Below are 14,055 nucleotides of genomic sequence, written 5' to 3'. Positions count from 1 at the left end.
CATTTAAATTAACTATTATAAAGTGCTACCACCAGACCCGGAGATCGGCTGAATGGATTTGAAAATGGTAAAACACAACTTTTTAACTCTAGGGATTGGAAGTTGGAAAATTAGCCTATTTTCAAAAAAATGAGTGTTCCTTTAAGGATTGGTGAAGGGACAGATGAGCAAATGGTCTTTCTCCCAGATCTTCCCGTCAAGATTAGAAAGTTTATTGTTTTGTTGGATGCCATGCGTGTTGCCAGAGTTCCTGAGTTTTGGATTCACAAGGAATTGATTTCATAAGGAAATAGTTTCACTCCTTACATATTGGGAATAAATGGCAACTTACCAATCACAACATCTCAGTATCTGTAGGCGTAGGAAGCTACTCTTTCCATTCAATCCCTCATGTTAACTTTCCTCGCCAAGGAGTTGGTAAACAGACCATGCATGATTCTCCAAACAGACTCCTGCACGTTCAGCCCCACCTTTAAGAGCCAGTGTGTTTACCTGAAATCATTTATGTAATTAGTTTTAAGCAGTGGTTTAATATTTTAGAACTTCAATCACTAAATACAAAGATTATTATAGATAAAATTGGTCAAAAAATTCTCTCTTAAAAAAAAATAAATAAATAAATAATAATAAAAAAAATAATATATATATATATATATATAGTGTGCACTTAAGAAACTTATTGTGTGCTCCCGAGAAACTGTTTAGGTGCTCACACATTACAATTTCTGGCTAATCTACTGTAAACCATTTCCTTTGTGCGTTGCCATTTTACTGTGGGAAAAAGGAGAGCAGAGATGCAAATTAATTAAGGAAGATGGCTTTCATTAAGGTCCCAATGTACTCATGGATACATTTTTGTTCCACCTAATTTTTTTAACTTAAAGGTGGGGTATGTGATTTGCAAAACAGCCGGCAGATTTTGAAAATACACAACTCAAAAGGTCCTACCTTCTTTCCCTGACCCTCCACCCACTCCACCCATTCGAAGAGGGGGAGGGGGGAGGGGGGTATGGTACGACCGTTTGATTCATGCACTGACTGTCCAATGATTCTAGACAGTCTTGAAAATGATTGGCTGGAGTTTTTCGAGTCCTGCCCGTTCCACAGATGACTACATTTTTTAATTTTCATTTCAGTGCTTCTAACTCAGTGGCTGTAAGTGGGTTAGGAATAGGATTTCAAGTTATTTTGAAAAAATGGTCAAAAAAAAAAAAATCACATACCCCACCTTTAAAACACTTTCATCTTATGCTGAAAACTTTGAACTGTTATAATCTTATTATTATGTCATTATCAATCACAAACACACTAGTTTGGAAAGAAAATATTTTTACCTTATACAGCAAGCTGGACCTTGAAACATGTTGCGTTTATGCATATATATATAGTCCTACATAATAGAAAGTTTAAAGGCCAGCAGTTTTACAGTATTAAAAATTAAAAACTGTGTCAGTGTTTCATTTCATCAGAAGTACAATTCTGTTAATCTGAAAGGTGAAAAAAAATACACCAAGAATTTTGATTTTTGGGTGAACTATCCCTTAAAGCTATTGAGAGAAAAATAAACTTATTTGGAAAATAAAAGCCAACCAACAAGGATTTAATGTTATAAAAAAAGAAATGCTCACATACCAATTGCTTATGGAGGTCAGGAGTACTCCGCAGATTATCTTCCATGTTCTGTAGAGAAGTGAGATCTTTGAGAGGCAACAAATTTCAATCTAGGCCTATCTCTGTCTCCTGACATGATTGCATACACTGGAGGGTCTTAAAGATAATTCGCATTTGGTCCATAAGCATCTCCTGTTTTGTTAATATATTACGAAGAAGAACTAAGAGGAAAAAAAGAGAAAGATAGACAGATTAGTTTTTTTGTTGTCCAAATTGTACTTGCCACACACACACCTATAGAAAACATAAAATGTCTACATTAAAACAAAATTTTATTTCAAAAACCGATAAGCAAAATTATTTACCAAAACACAATTGGTGTTGACATTATTTAATAAGTATAAAAACAACATTACACATGCATTCACATGGGACACAGCAAGCAGGGAGCACTACATAGCTATCAATTTTATAGAAGTGTTTTGTGCAGATGACTATGAGCATGCACAGATTAGGGATGGGGATTTTTGGCAATTTCGATCATCGATAGGTTTCAAAATCGATTAATCGAGTACTCATGGCGAGGGGCTTGTGCAGGGAGGGGCAAGGCCGTAATGGAGATAATAAAAATCTGTTATGAAAATGAATGTTAAATATAAAAATATGACATGCAAACATGTCTATCAAACATGAACACATGATTATAACAGTTAGATTATGATGTAGCAATGTTATAAAAAAGAAGCATCTAAAAAGAATAGCTGCCTGAGGTAAAGCTGACTTTATGCCAATAAACTGAAACCCGTTCTATGACACTTCCTATGATATTAATCAGATAACTTGGATACATAGCATTGACGTTAACGTTACAACTTATCTGTACAAAAGGATGCATATGCCAGTGAACTAAGTTATGCACTAGCGAGAGAGAGTGAGAGATGCAAGAGAGCAATATGACCGTCTCAAATAACTCAATCATTGTCGGGCATTACACTTGAGCATGAAACTAAACATGTAATATGCAGCACATTCAGCGTAATAAATGTTAATATCCCAACGCATCCTATATTAGATTTAGATGTAGCCAACCCAGACATCACTATGTGACTTCGAAGCCATGCATTGCTCTCTTCTCACGTCTATACTTTGAACCTCATGCTGTTGCAAGCTAAAAAATAAGAGCTCATGGTGCCGCCCTAATCAGATTTTTTTTCCATGATTATCGTTTTCATGATCGATCATTGCTGTCACGGCTGAGTACTCGATCGCTGTTGCACATCTCTAGCACAGATTGCGGAAAATCGCTGGCCATAATAAAAAAAAGAATACACCTTTTTCGAGCATTTACTCAATTTCAACATGACAAATTCCAAAATATTGGTCAAACAATTTTATTTAAATTGTAAGTTAAAATTCTGGCCTATTTCTGTCCACAGGGCGTAATTCTATTAAAAACTAATTAAATCTAATACAATTTCGCACCACTAATTAACAAAAACAAGCCTAGACTTTTTTTATGGCTGCTCTTACTAATGATTTTAACACATTTTATTGGTGTTTTGTGGTACAATATCTGTGTTTTGGTGTTGTCCGCCACCAGAGTTTTCACATGTCGTGCCATATCTCAAACATTATTTATCACAAATTAATAAAAAATATATACATATGAATTAAATGTTCCCTGAACTAATAAACTACATGCACAGATTAAGTATATGCATTTCCACCTGTCCCATGGTTTAGCTGTCATTACCAACACGCTCTGCATAAAGGCACTTTTTTTAACTGTTTTTTCATCATCAAAAGTTTATTTGGTAGCCATGGTAACCTAATAGCATAGCGGAGCACATGGATTTCAAGCTGCAAGACCGATGCCTTGATGTCCAGAAAACTTACTTTTCTAAACTTACTTAAATATACTCTTTATTCTTTGTGTTGGTCATGTACACTTATTATGCGTCATACCATGTGTTGTATTTCTGTATTTTTAAACATTTTTGGATAATTTTTTATCACTTTAATAGTTAAAATGGTGTACATGCAGAAAGCTAGCTACACTTGCTTAGTCATCATCTTTGCTAGCAAGGCTAGTTTTTTGACAAAAATGTCATTACAGCACAGTCATTACCAGCACATTACAGCTTGTGCTGGTACTGACAGGTTGTGATGGTGATGACGGCAGATACATTAAACATACTGTTCTTTAAAGAATTTATGTTAAACTATGTGTTGATGTTTAAACCGATTACTAGCTGGTGTTTTTTTTTTATTTGTTGGTCTGAAGTCACTTAGGCTCTTAAATTACAATAGGTTATGATCAGTGATTTGTCATCACCGCAACAAACTGTCATTACCAGCAATGTCATCACCATCGCCATACATCACCATACATATTTTTGCCAATGAATTATGTATAAATTACAAAAACATCCTATAATTTGTTGGACAGTCTGAATTATCACTGTATTAAAAAAGTTTTGATGTATGGCATTCACTTAAAATAAGCTTATATTCCAAGCCAGGGTAGACACTTAGATGACTATAATTCATCTTGCAAGTAAAAATCAACAATCCCATTGAGTTCAAGATAAAATAGATTCCATGTGAAACCACAAAATGTTTTAAAAGCACTGATTTATCATTTAAGTTTTTATTTTTTACATATATATTCGATGATGTGATGGTAATGACACATTTACTTGACATAGTTAAAAAAATGACAAAAAAAAAATCACTAATTCCCTTATGGTCTCAACCAAGCTCATAACGTTGTTCCTGACTTGAGGACTGATAATTTGATGTATACCAATTAGTCAAATTTGGGATTTTAATTTTCAAAATTGCAGCAACCCAATTTGGCCCTTGATCTGAGAAATGCCCATTATAGTTTTACAGAAATTTGTTCCAACCACAAATACCATAACATGCAACCCTAACTTGCATCATCTGCCAAAGATGATTACATTTGTGACATAAGACAATGACTGACTTTTTGGACATGTTAGTTTATTGTATTTAAAACACATAGATTAAAACTGCGTTTAAATTAAGTCATTGGCGTGCAAATTTTAATTAGAACAGTTTACTATAATTTCGATAGCATGTTCACACATCAATTAATCATTAAGTCCGTAAAATGACTTAAGTAAACTTCAATGATGTTTTCACTTACCAACTCTGCTGTCTTTTTCCCGGTTCAGTGCAAATTAACCGTTACTGAAGTCTGTGCAAGACTGCAGCGCCCGCCCACTTTTTCGACATACAGGTTCCGGGAGTATTTTCATTCACCATACACCCCTTTTCTCTTTGTAGATTACTGCTTTAAAGCGTTATAAGCCATGAATTATAACAACCAGCTAAAACTTGAATCACAACGTGTACAATATTCGATCTGAAATAAAAAAGATTTGAAAATTTGTCAAAAATACAAAAGTACGAGACTATGTGTGTTAAATCCAACTGGGTAAATAAAACTACAATCCCATGAAGCACTGCAAATGATAATTGCGCCTTTTTGTCAATTTTTCTCTGATAGGTCAGCTTCGCATTTCCGGGTTTTGAAATCCTCAAAAAACTCGGCGCGATCATGCGGATTGCGGAACACCGGGGCCGCCATTGGCTAACAAGCCTTCAACTGCCATCTGAGGCGTTTAAAGACTCCATTTGTCCATTGATTATTTCTAAAGAAACACGACAATGTATAAAAGGCTCTATTACCTTGTATCTTACGTTTTGGCCCGTAGAAGAGGTTTTTGTAAAAATAGGCTAACGATTGCGTCATACACGCGACTCTTTGTTGCGCGCAAGAGAAATTACCGTATAGACAGAAGTAGAAGCTCGCGCACAATCGGGGGGACGTAGAGGCATAAAGTCGAAGGAGAAGCCCATAGAGAGTTGTAAAGTTGCTCCTGCTGCGAGCTCATGAACAGCTCACGATCTCCGGCTCTGCGAGATTCGGAAGGGAATGATTCAGATTCCTCTTGGCACAGCTACTAGAAGACGTACTACTGTGAGACAGGTTGCTCACGTTAAAGCTACGTCATCAAGCTCAGTTTGAGCATGCGCAGTGCGCGTGGCAATTAGGTTGCTGTGTCCATTTCTTTTACTGTCTATTATACGGAAGCTATGTGTTTCTAGAAAAATCTGTCATAAATGGCAACACGTTTCTATCATTTCTCAAATACATTTAATCTCTTTCAATCACATATATGTTCAATTTGTGATCATCTTAATTAACTAACTGGTAAAAGAGTAATCATCATAGAGTAACAACACATTTCCTAGTTACTCTGATAAGACTGTGTGTGGTGTTGAAATTAAATTATGTTTTAGTTTCATTTTAATCTGTTAGGTATAATATTGAATGCAGGATTAAATCATATATATAGTGGAAAATGTATGATAAGAAAAGTCCTGGTGTACAGGACTTAGCCTACAGTGTATGGATATACTATTCTACAATATAAGATATATCATCAGCCTGTCATATATTAGGCATGAATATCATTTTACATGTAAACACAATAATTAAATAAGCAACAGAAATTTATGTTATGCATTTTAAAAATATATTTTCAAAATGTATTTCAATATATTTCACAGTGTTTCACATACATGTGAATATATTACCTTTCTGTATGGGAAAACATTGGTATTTTACTCAAAAATATTTGAAAAGGATTTTAAATGTGGCTCAAGATCGGCCATTCATATATGGCCCACATATCTATATTTGACATCTGGGCCAAATACTCCATTTGACATCTGGCCCATGTCTTGGGTGCCGTCTTAAATCCAGTGCCATCTCTGCCAAACCCGGGCCATGTTTGGCCCACATGCTGTATGCCAGTGCCGGATGAATGCCAGCTGTGCCAGACACATGCCAAATCTGGGCCAAATTTGTTTGCTGACTGGGGAAGGCTTTCTGCAACCAGCTTCAGATCAGTGTGAGCCTCTCCTTAGGGTACCACTCAACTCAACCAGGAGCTGGGACATTTCCAATGATCATACTGCAGTGAGGAACAGCATTAATGGAGCAGGTTTGTTCCTTGTGCAGAGTATGCCCAAAATTCTCTGATTAAGACCTCTACTGAAATTACACCTTTTCTGTGTGTTTTGGGATTGCAACCACCAATGTTTCCTTGGTCGGGAGAGAATTAAGGCATCCCAGCAGTGAATGACTGGTTAAAGCGAAGTGAACAGGGACAGAGCTCATGTAAACCTATCGAGAGCTATCAGAAGGCAGAAGTTAAAGCCGATTGCTACCACTGACCTGTGCCACACCTCCAACCAGGCCAACAGGTATGGTTATCAACACGAGACCTCAGTCCCAGGTATGTGGGGCCATTCAAGATTGACAAACAGATTAACCAGTTACCGATTATACTGTAGTTGCCACCCCATTATCGTATTGCTCCCACCTTTCATGTCTTTCTCCTCAAACCTGAATTCAAACTCCTCAAATTCCCCCACACAGACCAACGAGCAGGGGTCTACACCCCCTCCTCCACTAGATGTTGATGGCAGCCCTACATACCTGTTATGGACCATACTAGATTCTCATAGACAGGGTAGGCAATTACTGTACCTGGTTGACTTGGAGTTTTACGGACCAGAGGAGTGTACCTTGGTGCTAAAAGATGACATTCTGGATCCCTCTTTAATAGCAGACTTTCACAGGTTTAATCCCAGTCGGCCTGCTCCCTGGACTAGGGGGAGACCTAAGACCCAGCCCAGATCTATAGCAAGAGCCGTCTGTAGGAGGGGAATACTGTCACGCTCACACCAGCAGATGTCCTCATCGCCACAATACTAATCATAAGTCACAACACCTGTGCCGAATCTGTTGCTTATTACACTGAGAGTATATATGCCCGGTTCTCTCAATGTTTCTCTGCAAATTTTTTTTTTTGACTCTCGTTGCTGCAAATATGAGCATTGATCTTGTCTATTGCCTACCTGGTTATCCTGAACTTATGCTGTCTCTCTCTACCTTGATACCCATCTTGCCCATTTGATCTGTTTTACCTGGAATTCCTTGCCTCTTGTGTTTTGACACTTGCCTGCCTTTGACTGTGTTTTGAGTCTGTTCCTTCCAATAAATCCTCTGCACATGGATCCTATCCAGTCTCCAGTGTCTTCTGAGTTACAGGGACAGTATGTTTTTGATATATTTTATTCACAAACACTAAAAAAAAAACACTTTTTTTTTCTAATTTGGCAAATTTAATTATATATTATTAACTTGTGAATGTAAACAAAAGAGTTCATTTAACCCATAAAATTACACATTGAATGATGTCATTTATACATTATTTTCCCCTAGTACATTTATTATGCTCTGAAAGCAATAGTTCACCCAAAAATGGCAATTCTTTCATCATTTACTCACTCTCATGTCATCCCAGATGTGCATTACTTTGTTTCTCTGCAGAATACAAAAAAGATTTTTAGAAGAATATTTCAGCTCTATAGCCCCATACAATGCAAGCAAATGGTGACCAAAACTCAGAAGGTTCAAAAGCACACAAAGTCAGCAAGTAATCCATATGAATCCAGTGGTTTAATCCATGTCTTCTGAAGCTATCTAATCGATTTTGGGTCAGAACAGACCAAAATATTACTCCTTTTCACAAGAAATCTTGATAGCAGTCTTCCTGGATATCCTGATGTCATGCTCGGTTACACTTCCTATAATGCCTTTTACTTTAATGCTGCATCCAAAACCAGGAAAATGCTGCCTTTGGAGGCTGCATAATGTGGCAGGATGAAAATAAAGTGAATTTCATGTTCAGAGACCAGCTTACTTAAGAGTTCCATTTATTCAAAACAGCTGTCAGTTAAGCCATTAACTGAATATGCAGCAAGTCAGCTGCCTATGTTTTTGGATGCAGCCTAAGATTACTTTTATGTAGCCTTTATGTGCTATTTGAAGCTTCAAAGGTCTGGTCACCATTCACTTGCATTGTATGGATCTAAGAGCTGACATATTCAGCTAAGAATCAGAATTTTTGTTCTGCAGAAGAAATAACGTCATACGCATCTGGGATGGCTAGAGGAGTAAATGATGAGAGAATTCAATTTTTTTGTTGAACTGTCCCTCTAACTATGCTAATGGCCCCGCCCTCCGCCCTGTCATACTTTTTTTTAATGTGCAATATGTAACAATTTTCATGTAATATTCCCCTTTTTTTGCCAATGTGTAAACGGCTTGTAACGCAACTTAAAAAAATGTCCCTTCCCGGACTTCGTAGGTTGCCTATTAAAGCCTGTAGACTGATTTTCTTGCGAAGGGAGCGGGTCGCTTTTGCCAGGAAAATACAAAGGATGTGATGTTTATACATGCTCCCAAGAGTCTTGCCTCAGTGTTTCTCTTCCGCTATTCAACAGTGACCACAAACTTCAAAACTAGGTAACATTATCTTAGAGATGGAATCCAGCAAACATCTGGCTCCCAGCACAACACGGACTCCTACACAAAATCCAAGTTAGCAACAAAAAAAAATGTATCTACTGATTCCAGTCTGGCTAAGCGGGAACATGATCATGGTCGAGCGAAATCGAGCGAAAATCTTTTCTTTATACTAAAAGACAGGTTAATGTCAATTTTAATCTGTAATTATTCAGCCAGGTAAATTACAATAACACATGAAATGAAAGCAAGACAATGTTCAAGATAATGCAAAAATACCCATTCATTAGTGTAACGTAACTTGGCTATACAGGAAATATATACAATCTATTATTATACAACAATAGCGCATCAATATATCAAAATGACAGTTGTGATGGAATCACATCAGTACAGAATTGTGTCTACATATTTATAATCTACAGTTTATTTTATAAACAGCAACTGTCATCATCCACCAAACTTAGCTAAATGCTATTGATAAAGCTGGCTAGCTAGCTAACACCGACATAGGCTATCGTATAAATGCAGACAATGTATCATGTAAAGAAATGTGATTACTTTAAACTACAGTCTCGCATAATCGGACCTATATCCACACTTTGTTTTAGCCCTGTTCCAGCACTGGAGAGTCAAATATAATATACAGTCTCAAAGTTTGTAATAAAACAATCATAAGTGTGTAATTTTAATTAAGCTACCTCATCTGTCAGCATGATATCGGTGGATCACGTTGCCTCTTTGTACGTTACATCATTGTTTTGGTCGATGCTCATGTCCCTATGGAGTGTGTGCACGAGCAACAGGTAGCTGGCTGTAGTTCACTGTAAAACCCTCACGGGAAGGATGACAGGAAACGAGGCTCCAACTAAAAGGTAAGGCTTTAATTGCCGTCTTTCTCACAATCATGTACAATGATCTCACACAGAATAATCTAATATGGTACAGTACAAGCACACTGGGTTCGCTTGTCGGGCCTCCCTGACTGAAGGCTCTGTGTCTGCTTTTATGCTGCTCTCCTCGTGCTCACTGGAATTAGAGACAGGTGTTAGGCATAATTTAGCTCAGGTGTAAGCGCCCTTACCGCTTTCCTCTCCCGGACGGGCGCTTGACCATGCCCCCGCTGCCACATACCCCCACCGCCCGACTCAGGCCGGGGCGCCATCTGGCCTGTCTACCACTCCCCCCCATTTCTGGAGAGAAAGTCGGCGGCAGCCATCTGCACCCCCGGTCTGTGGACCACCTTGAATTTAAGGGGCTGGAGAGCCAGGTACCAGCGGGTGATCCGGGCGTTAGTATCTTTCATGCGGTGGAGCCACTGGAGTGGGGCGTGATCCGAGCAGAGGGTGAAGGCCTGCCCCAGCAGATAATACCAGAGGGTGAGGACCACCCACTTGATGGCCAAACACTCCTTCTCCACGGTGCTGTACTTGGTCTCCCTCAAAGAGAGCTTCCGGCTAATGTACAGCACTGGGCGCTCCTCCCCCTCCACCACCTGCGAGAGTACGGCCCCCAGCCCTCTGTCTGAAGCGTCCGTCTGCAAAATAAAAGGTAGAGAGAAGTCAGGTGCATGAAGAAGTGGCCCCCCACAAAGTGCGGCTTTAATCTGCATAAACGCCTGTTGACACTGCTCCGACCATTGAACCGGATCTGGAGCCCCCTTTTTAGTGAGGTCAGTCAGTGGGCTGGTGACGTCCGAATAATTAGGCACAAACCTTCTATAATAGCCAGCCAGCCCCAGGAACTGCCTCACCCTCTTTTTGGTCTTAGGTCTAGGACAAGTCGCAATCGCCGCGGTCTTATCAATTTGGGGACGCACCTGGCCATGACCCAAGTGGAACCCCAGATACCGTACCTCCACACGCCCAATCGCGCACTTCTTATGGTTTGCCGTGAGCCCCGCCCGCCGCAGCGATCTCAGGACGGCCCTCAGATGTTGCATGTGCCGCTGCCAATCATTGCTATAAATGATAATATCATCTAAATAGGCAGCGGCATACACGGTGTGAGGTCTGAGGATCTGATCCATGAGTCGTTGAAACGTGGCCGGAGCCCCAAACAAACCGAAAGGAAGCGTCACAAATTGGTGTAATCCAACCGGCGTCGTGAAGGCTGTTTTCTCACGGGACATTGGTGTCAATGGGATCTGCCAATAACCCTTTGTTAAATCCAAGGTCGAATAAAATCGAGCAGTACCTAACCGATCGAGCAGTTCATCAACACGGGGCATTGGGTACACGTCAAATTTAGACACCGCGTTGACTTTTCTGTAATCCACACAGAATCGAACAGACCCGTCGCTCTTAGGAACAAGAACAACCGGGCTGGACCAATCACTATGGGATTCCTCTATTACGGCCATATCAAGCATCGCATCTAATTCCTCCCGAACTATTTTCTTTTTATGTTCGGGTAAGCGATAGGGCCGGCAACGTACCACAATGCCCTGTTCGGTCTCGATGTGGTGCTGTATGATGTTTGAACGGCCCGGTAGAGGGGAAAACACATCTGCAAATTCCATTTGTAAATCGGAAACCTCTGTGAGTTGACGCGGTGAGAGGTGGTCTCCACAAGTAACCGGGGTGTTGAGATTGCGAGCTTTGTTTACCTCCGGTCCGAGCTCCGCCCTCTCCGGAACTACCGTGGCCAACGTCACAGAGGCCGCCTCTTCCCTCCACAATTTCAGGAGGTTGAGGTGATATATTTGCCGCGCGCCCCCTCTATCGGTACGTTTAACTTCATAATCGAGATCCCCCACTCGTCGTGTGACCTCAAAGGGTCCTTGCCACTTGACGAGTGATTTAGAGCTCGATGTTGGGAGTAATACAAGTACCCTTACAGGGGTGCTCGGCAAATTCCCGTAGCCGAGCACCCCTGTCATTCAGCCGGCGTTGGCGTTCTTGAGCCTGGAGCAAATTCTCCTGTGTTAGTCGCCCCAGTGTGTGGAGATTTGCTCTAAGATCGAGAACGAACTGAATTTCATTTTTGCTATTTGAAGGTCCCTCCTCCCAAGCTTCACGGATGACGTCAAGGACCCCGCGTGGGCGTCGCCCATACAGCAGCTCAAATGGGGAGAACCCTGTGGAGGCTTGTGGGACCTCTCGTACTGCAAACAACAGGGAGCCTAGCCACTTATCCCAATTTCTAGCGTCATCGTGTACGAATTTACGAATCATGTTCTTGAGCGTTTTATTAAATCGTTCCACTAGGCCATCAGTCTGCGGATGGTAAACGCTAGTGCGAATCGATTTAATACCCAAGAGCTCGTAAAGTTTGCGGAGTGTTCGTGACATAAAAGTCGTGCCTTGATCGGTGAGGATTTCTTTTGGAATCCCCACCCAGGAGATTATCTTGAAGAGTGCCCCTGCAACACTACGTGCACAGATGTTGCTCAGAGGCACCGCTTCCGGATATCGCGTCGCATAATCCACTAGGACTAACACGAAGCGATGTCCGCGTGCTGACCGTTCTAATGGCCCGACGAGGTCCAACCCAATTCTTTCGAAGGGGACTTCGATCAATGGTAGAGGGCGCAATGGCGCTTTTGGGGTGGCCGGTGGGTTTACCAGCTGACATTCACGGCACGCCGCACACCACCTGCGGACGTCACCGCCAATGCCCGGCCAATAGAAACGGGTTATTAGACGGAGAAGTGTTTTTCGTTCCCCTAGGTGACCGGCCATGGGATTATAGTGAGCCGCCTGGAAAACCATTTCCCGGCGGCTCCGTGGAATCAATAATTGTGTCACTTCCTCCTTTGTTTGAGCGTCCTGCGTCACACTATATAGCCGATCTTTAATCAAGGCAAAATATGGGTATGAAATGGCGATGCCCGGCCGGAGCTGTTGACCATCAATTACTCTCACTTGATCAAGAGCATGTTTAAGGGTTTCGTCCCGCAACTGCTCTAGAGGGAAGTCCCCCTCAGGGAATTCCCCCCGGCTCAGCCTCCCCTGCCAAAGCATTGCACACCGCACACCTCTTTATGCAGGACCCATCCACGCAAATACCCTCTAAAATATCTTTAAAACTCGGCCAATCAGTACCCAAGATTAGTGGATGAGTGAGGCGGGAACTAACAGCTGCCTCCACACTATGGTTTCTTCCCCTGAATTTAATCGCCAAAGTCACCATGGGATACTTGTAAACATCCCCATGCACACACCTCACCCTCACCAAGCGTTGGTGGATGGTGGTCTGATTGCAGCCGGTATCCAGCAAAGCTTGGTAAATACCCCCCTGATCCTTACCGGAATCCGGTATGCTCCAGCCTGATTGGGGGCAGCATGCGGGACGTCGCAGACCCCCTCCACCGTCCCCACCTTCATCAGCGGACACTGATCCCGGAAGTGGTCCGGGTCTCCGCACCTCCAACAGGCCGGCCCAGGCGTTGCGACCGCACTTGTGCTGGTGGGCGCCCCCACCTGAGGAGGAGAGCGGCTGAATGACGGGGAAGGGGAGGGTACGTTCTCCCAAGTCCGGGAAGCTGGTCTCTGGTACACTCCACGCCTGCGCGGGGCAGGAACAGGCCCTGGGGAGAGAACAGAGTGAAAGGACATAGGGGAGGGGGAGAAGGCAGGGGCAGACACAGGGGAAGGGGAGAGAGAGAGAGGGGAGGGCTCGTCCGCCCTCGGGATCGCCGCCAAATGGTCCTCCGCAAGACGAACGGCTTCCTCCAGCGATGCCGGGCGGTGGCACTGGACCCACTCCGCCGTTTTCCGGGGCAGCCGTTGGACGCATTGCTCCAGTACCACCTGATCGGCCACTCCCTCGACGTCGCGGTCCCCCGCGAGCAGCCACCTCCGACAGGCGTCCCGGAGCCGTTAAGCAAACGCAAACGGGCGATCGGACTTTTCTAACTTCATGCCCCAGAAGAGCTGGCGATTCTCTTCCGGGCTCCGAACGACCCATTGCAGAATGGCTCTCTTCAGGTCTGTATAGGCCAGGAGGTTCGTCGCCAGCAGTTGTTCTGCCGCAAGTTGAGCTTCCCTGGACAGGAGAGGAATTAGGCGGGCTGCCCACTGTTCGCGCGG

This window comes from Xyrauchen texanus, chromosome 18 (genome assembly GCF_025860055.1).
Source record: "Xyrauchen texanus isolate HMW12.3.18 chromosome 18, RBS_HiC_50CHRs, whole genome shotgun sequence".
NCBI classification, from domain to species: domain Eukaryota; kingdom Metazoa; phylum Chordata; class Actinopteri; order Cypriniformes; family Catostomidae; genus Xyrauchen; species Xyrauchen texanus.
The sequence above is the reverse complement of the archived record's forward strand: the minus strand, read 5'-3'. Positions refer to the sequence as shown.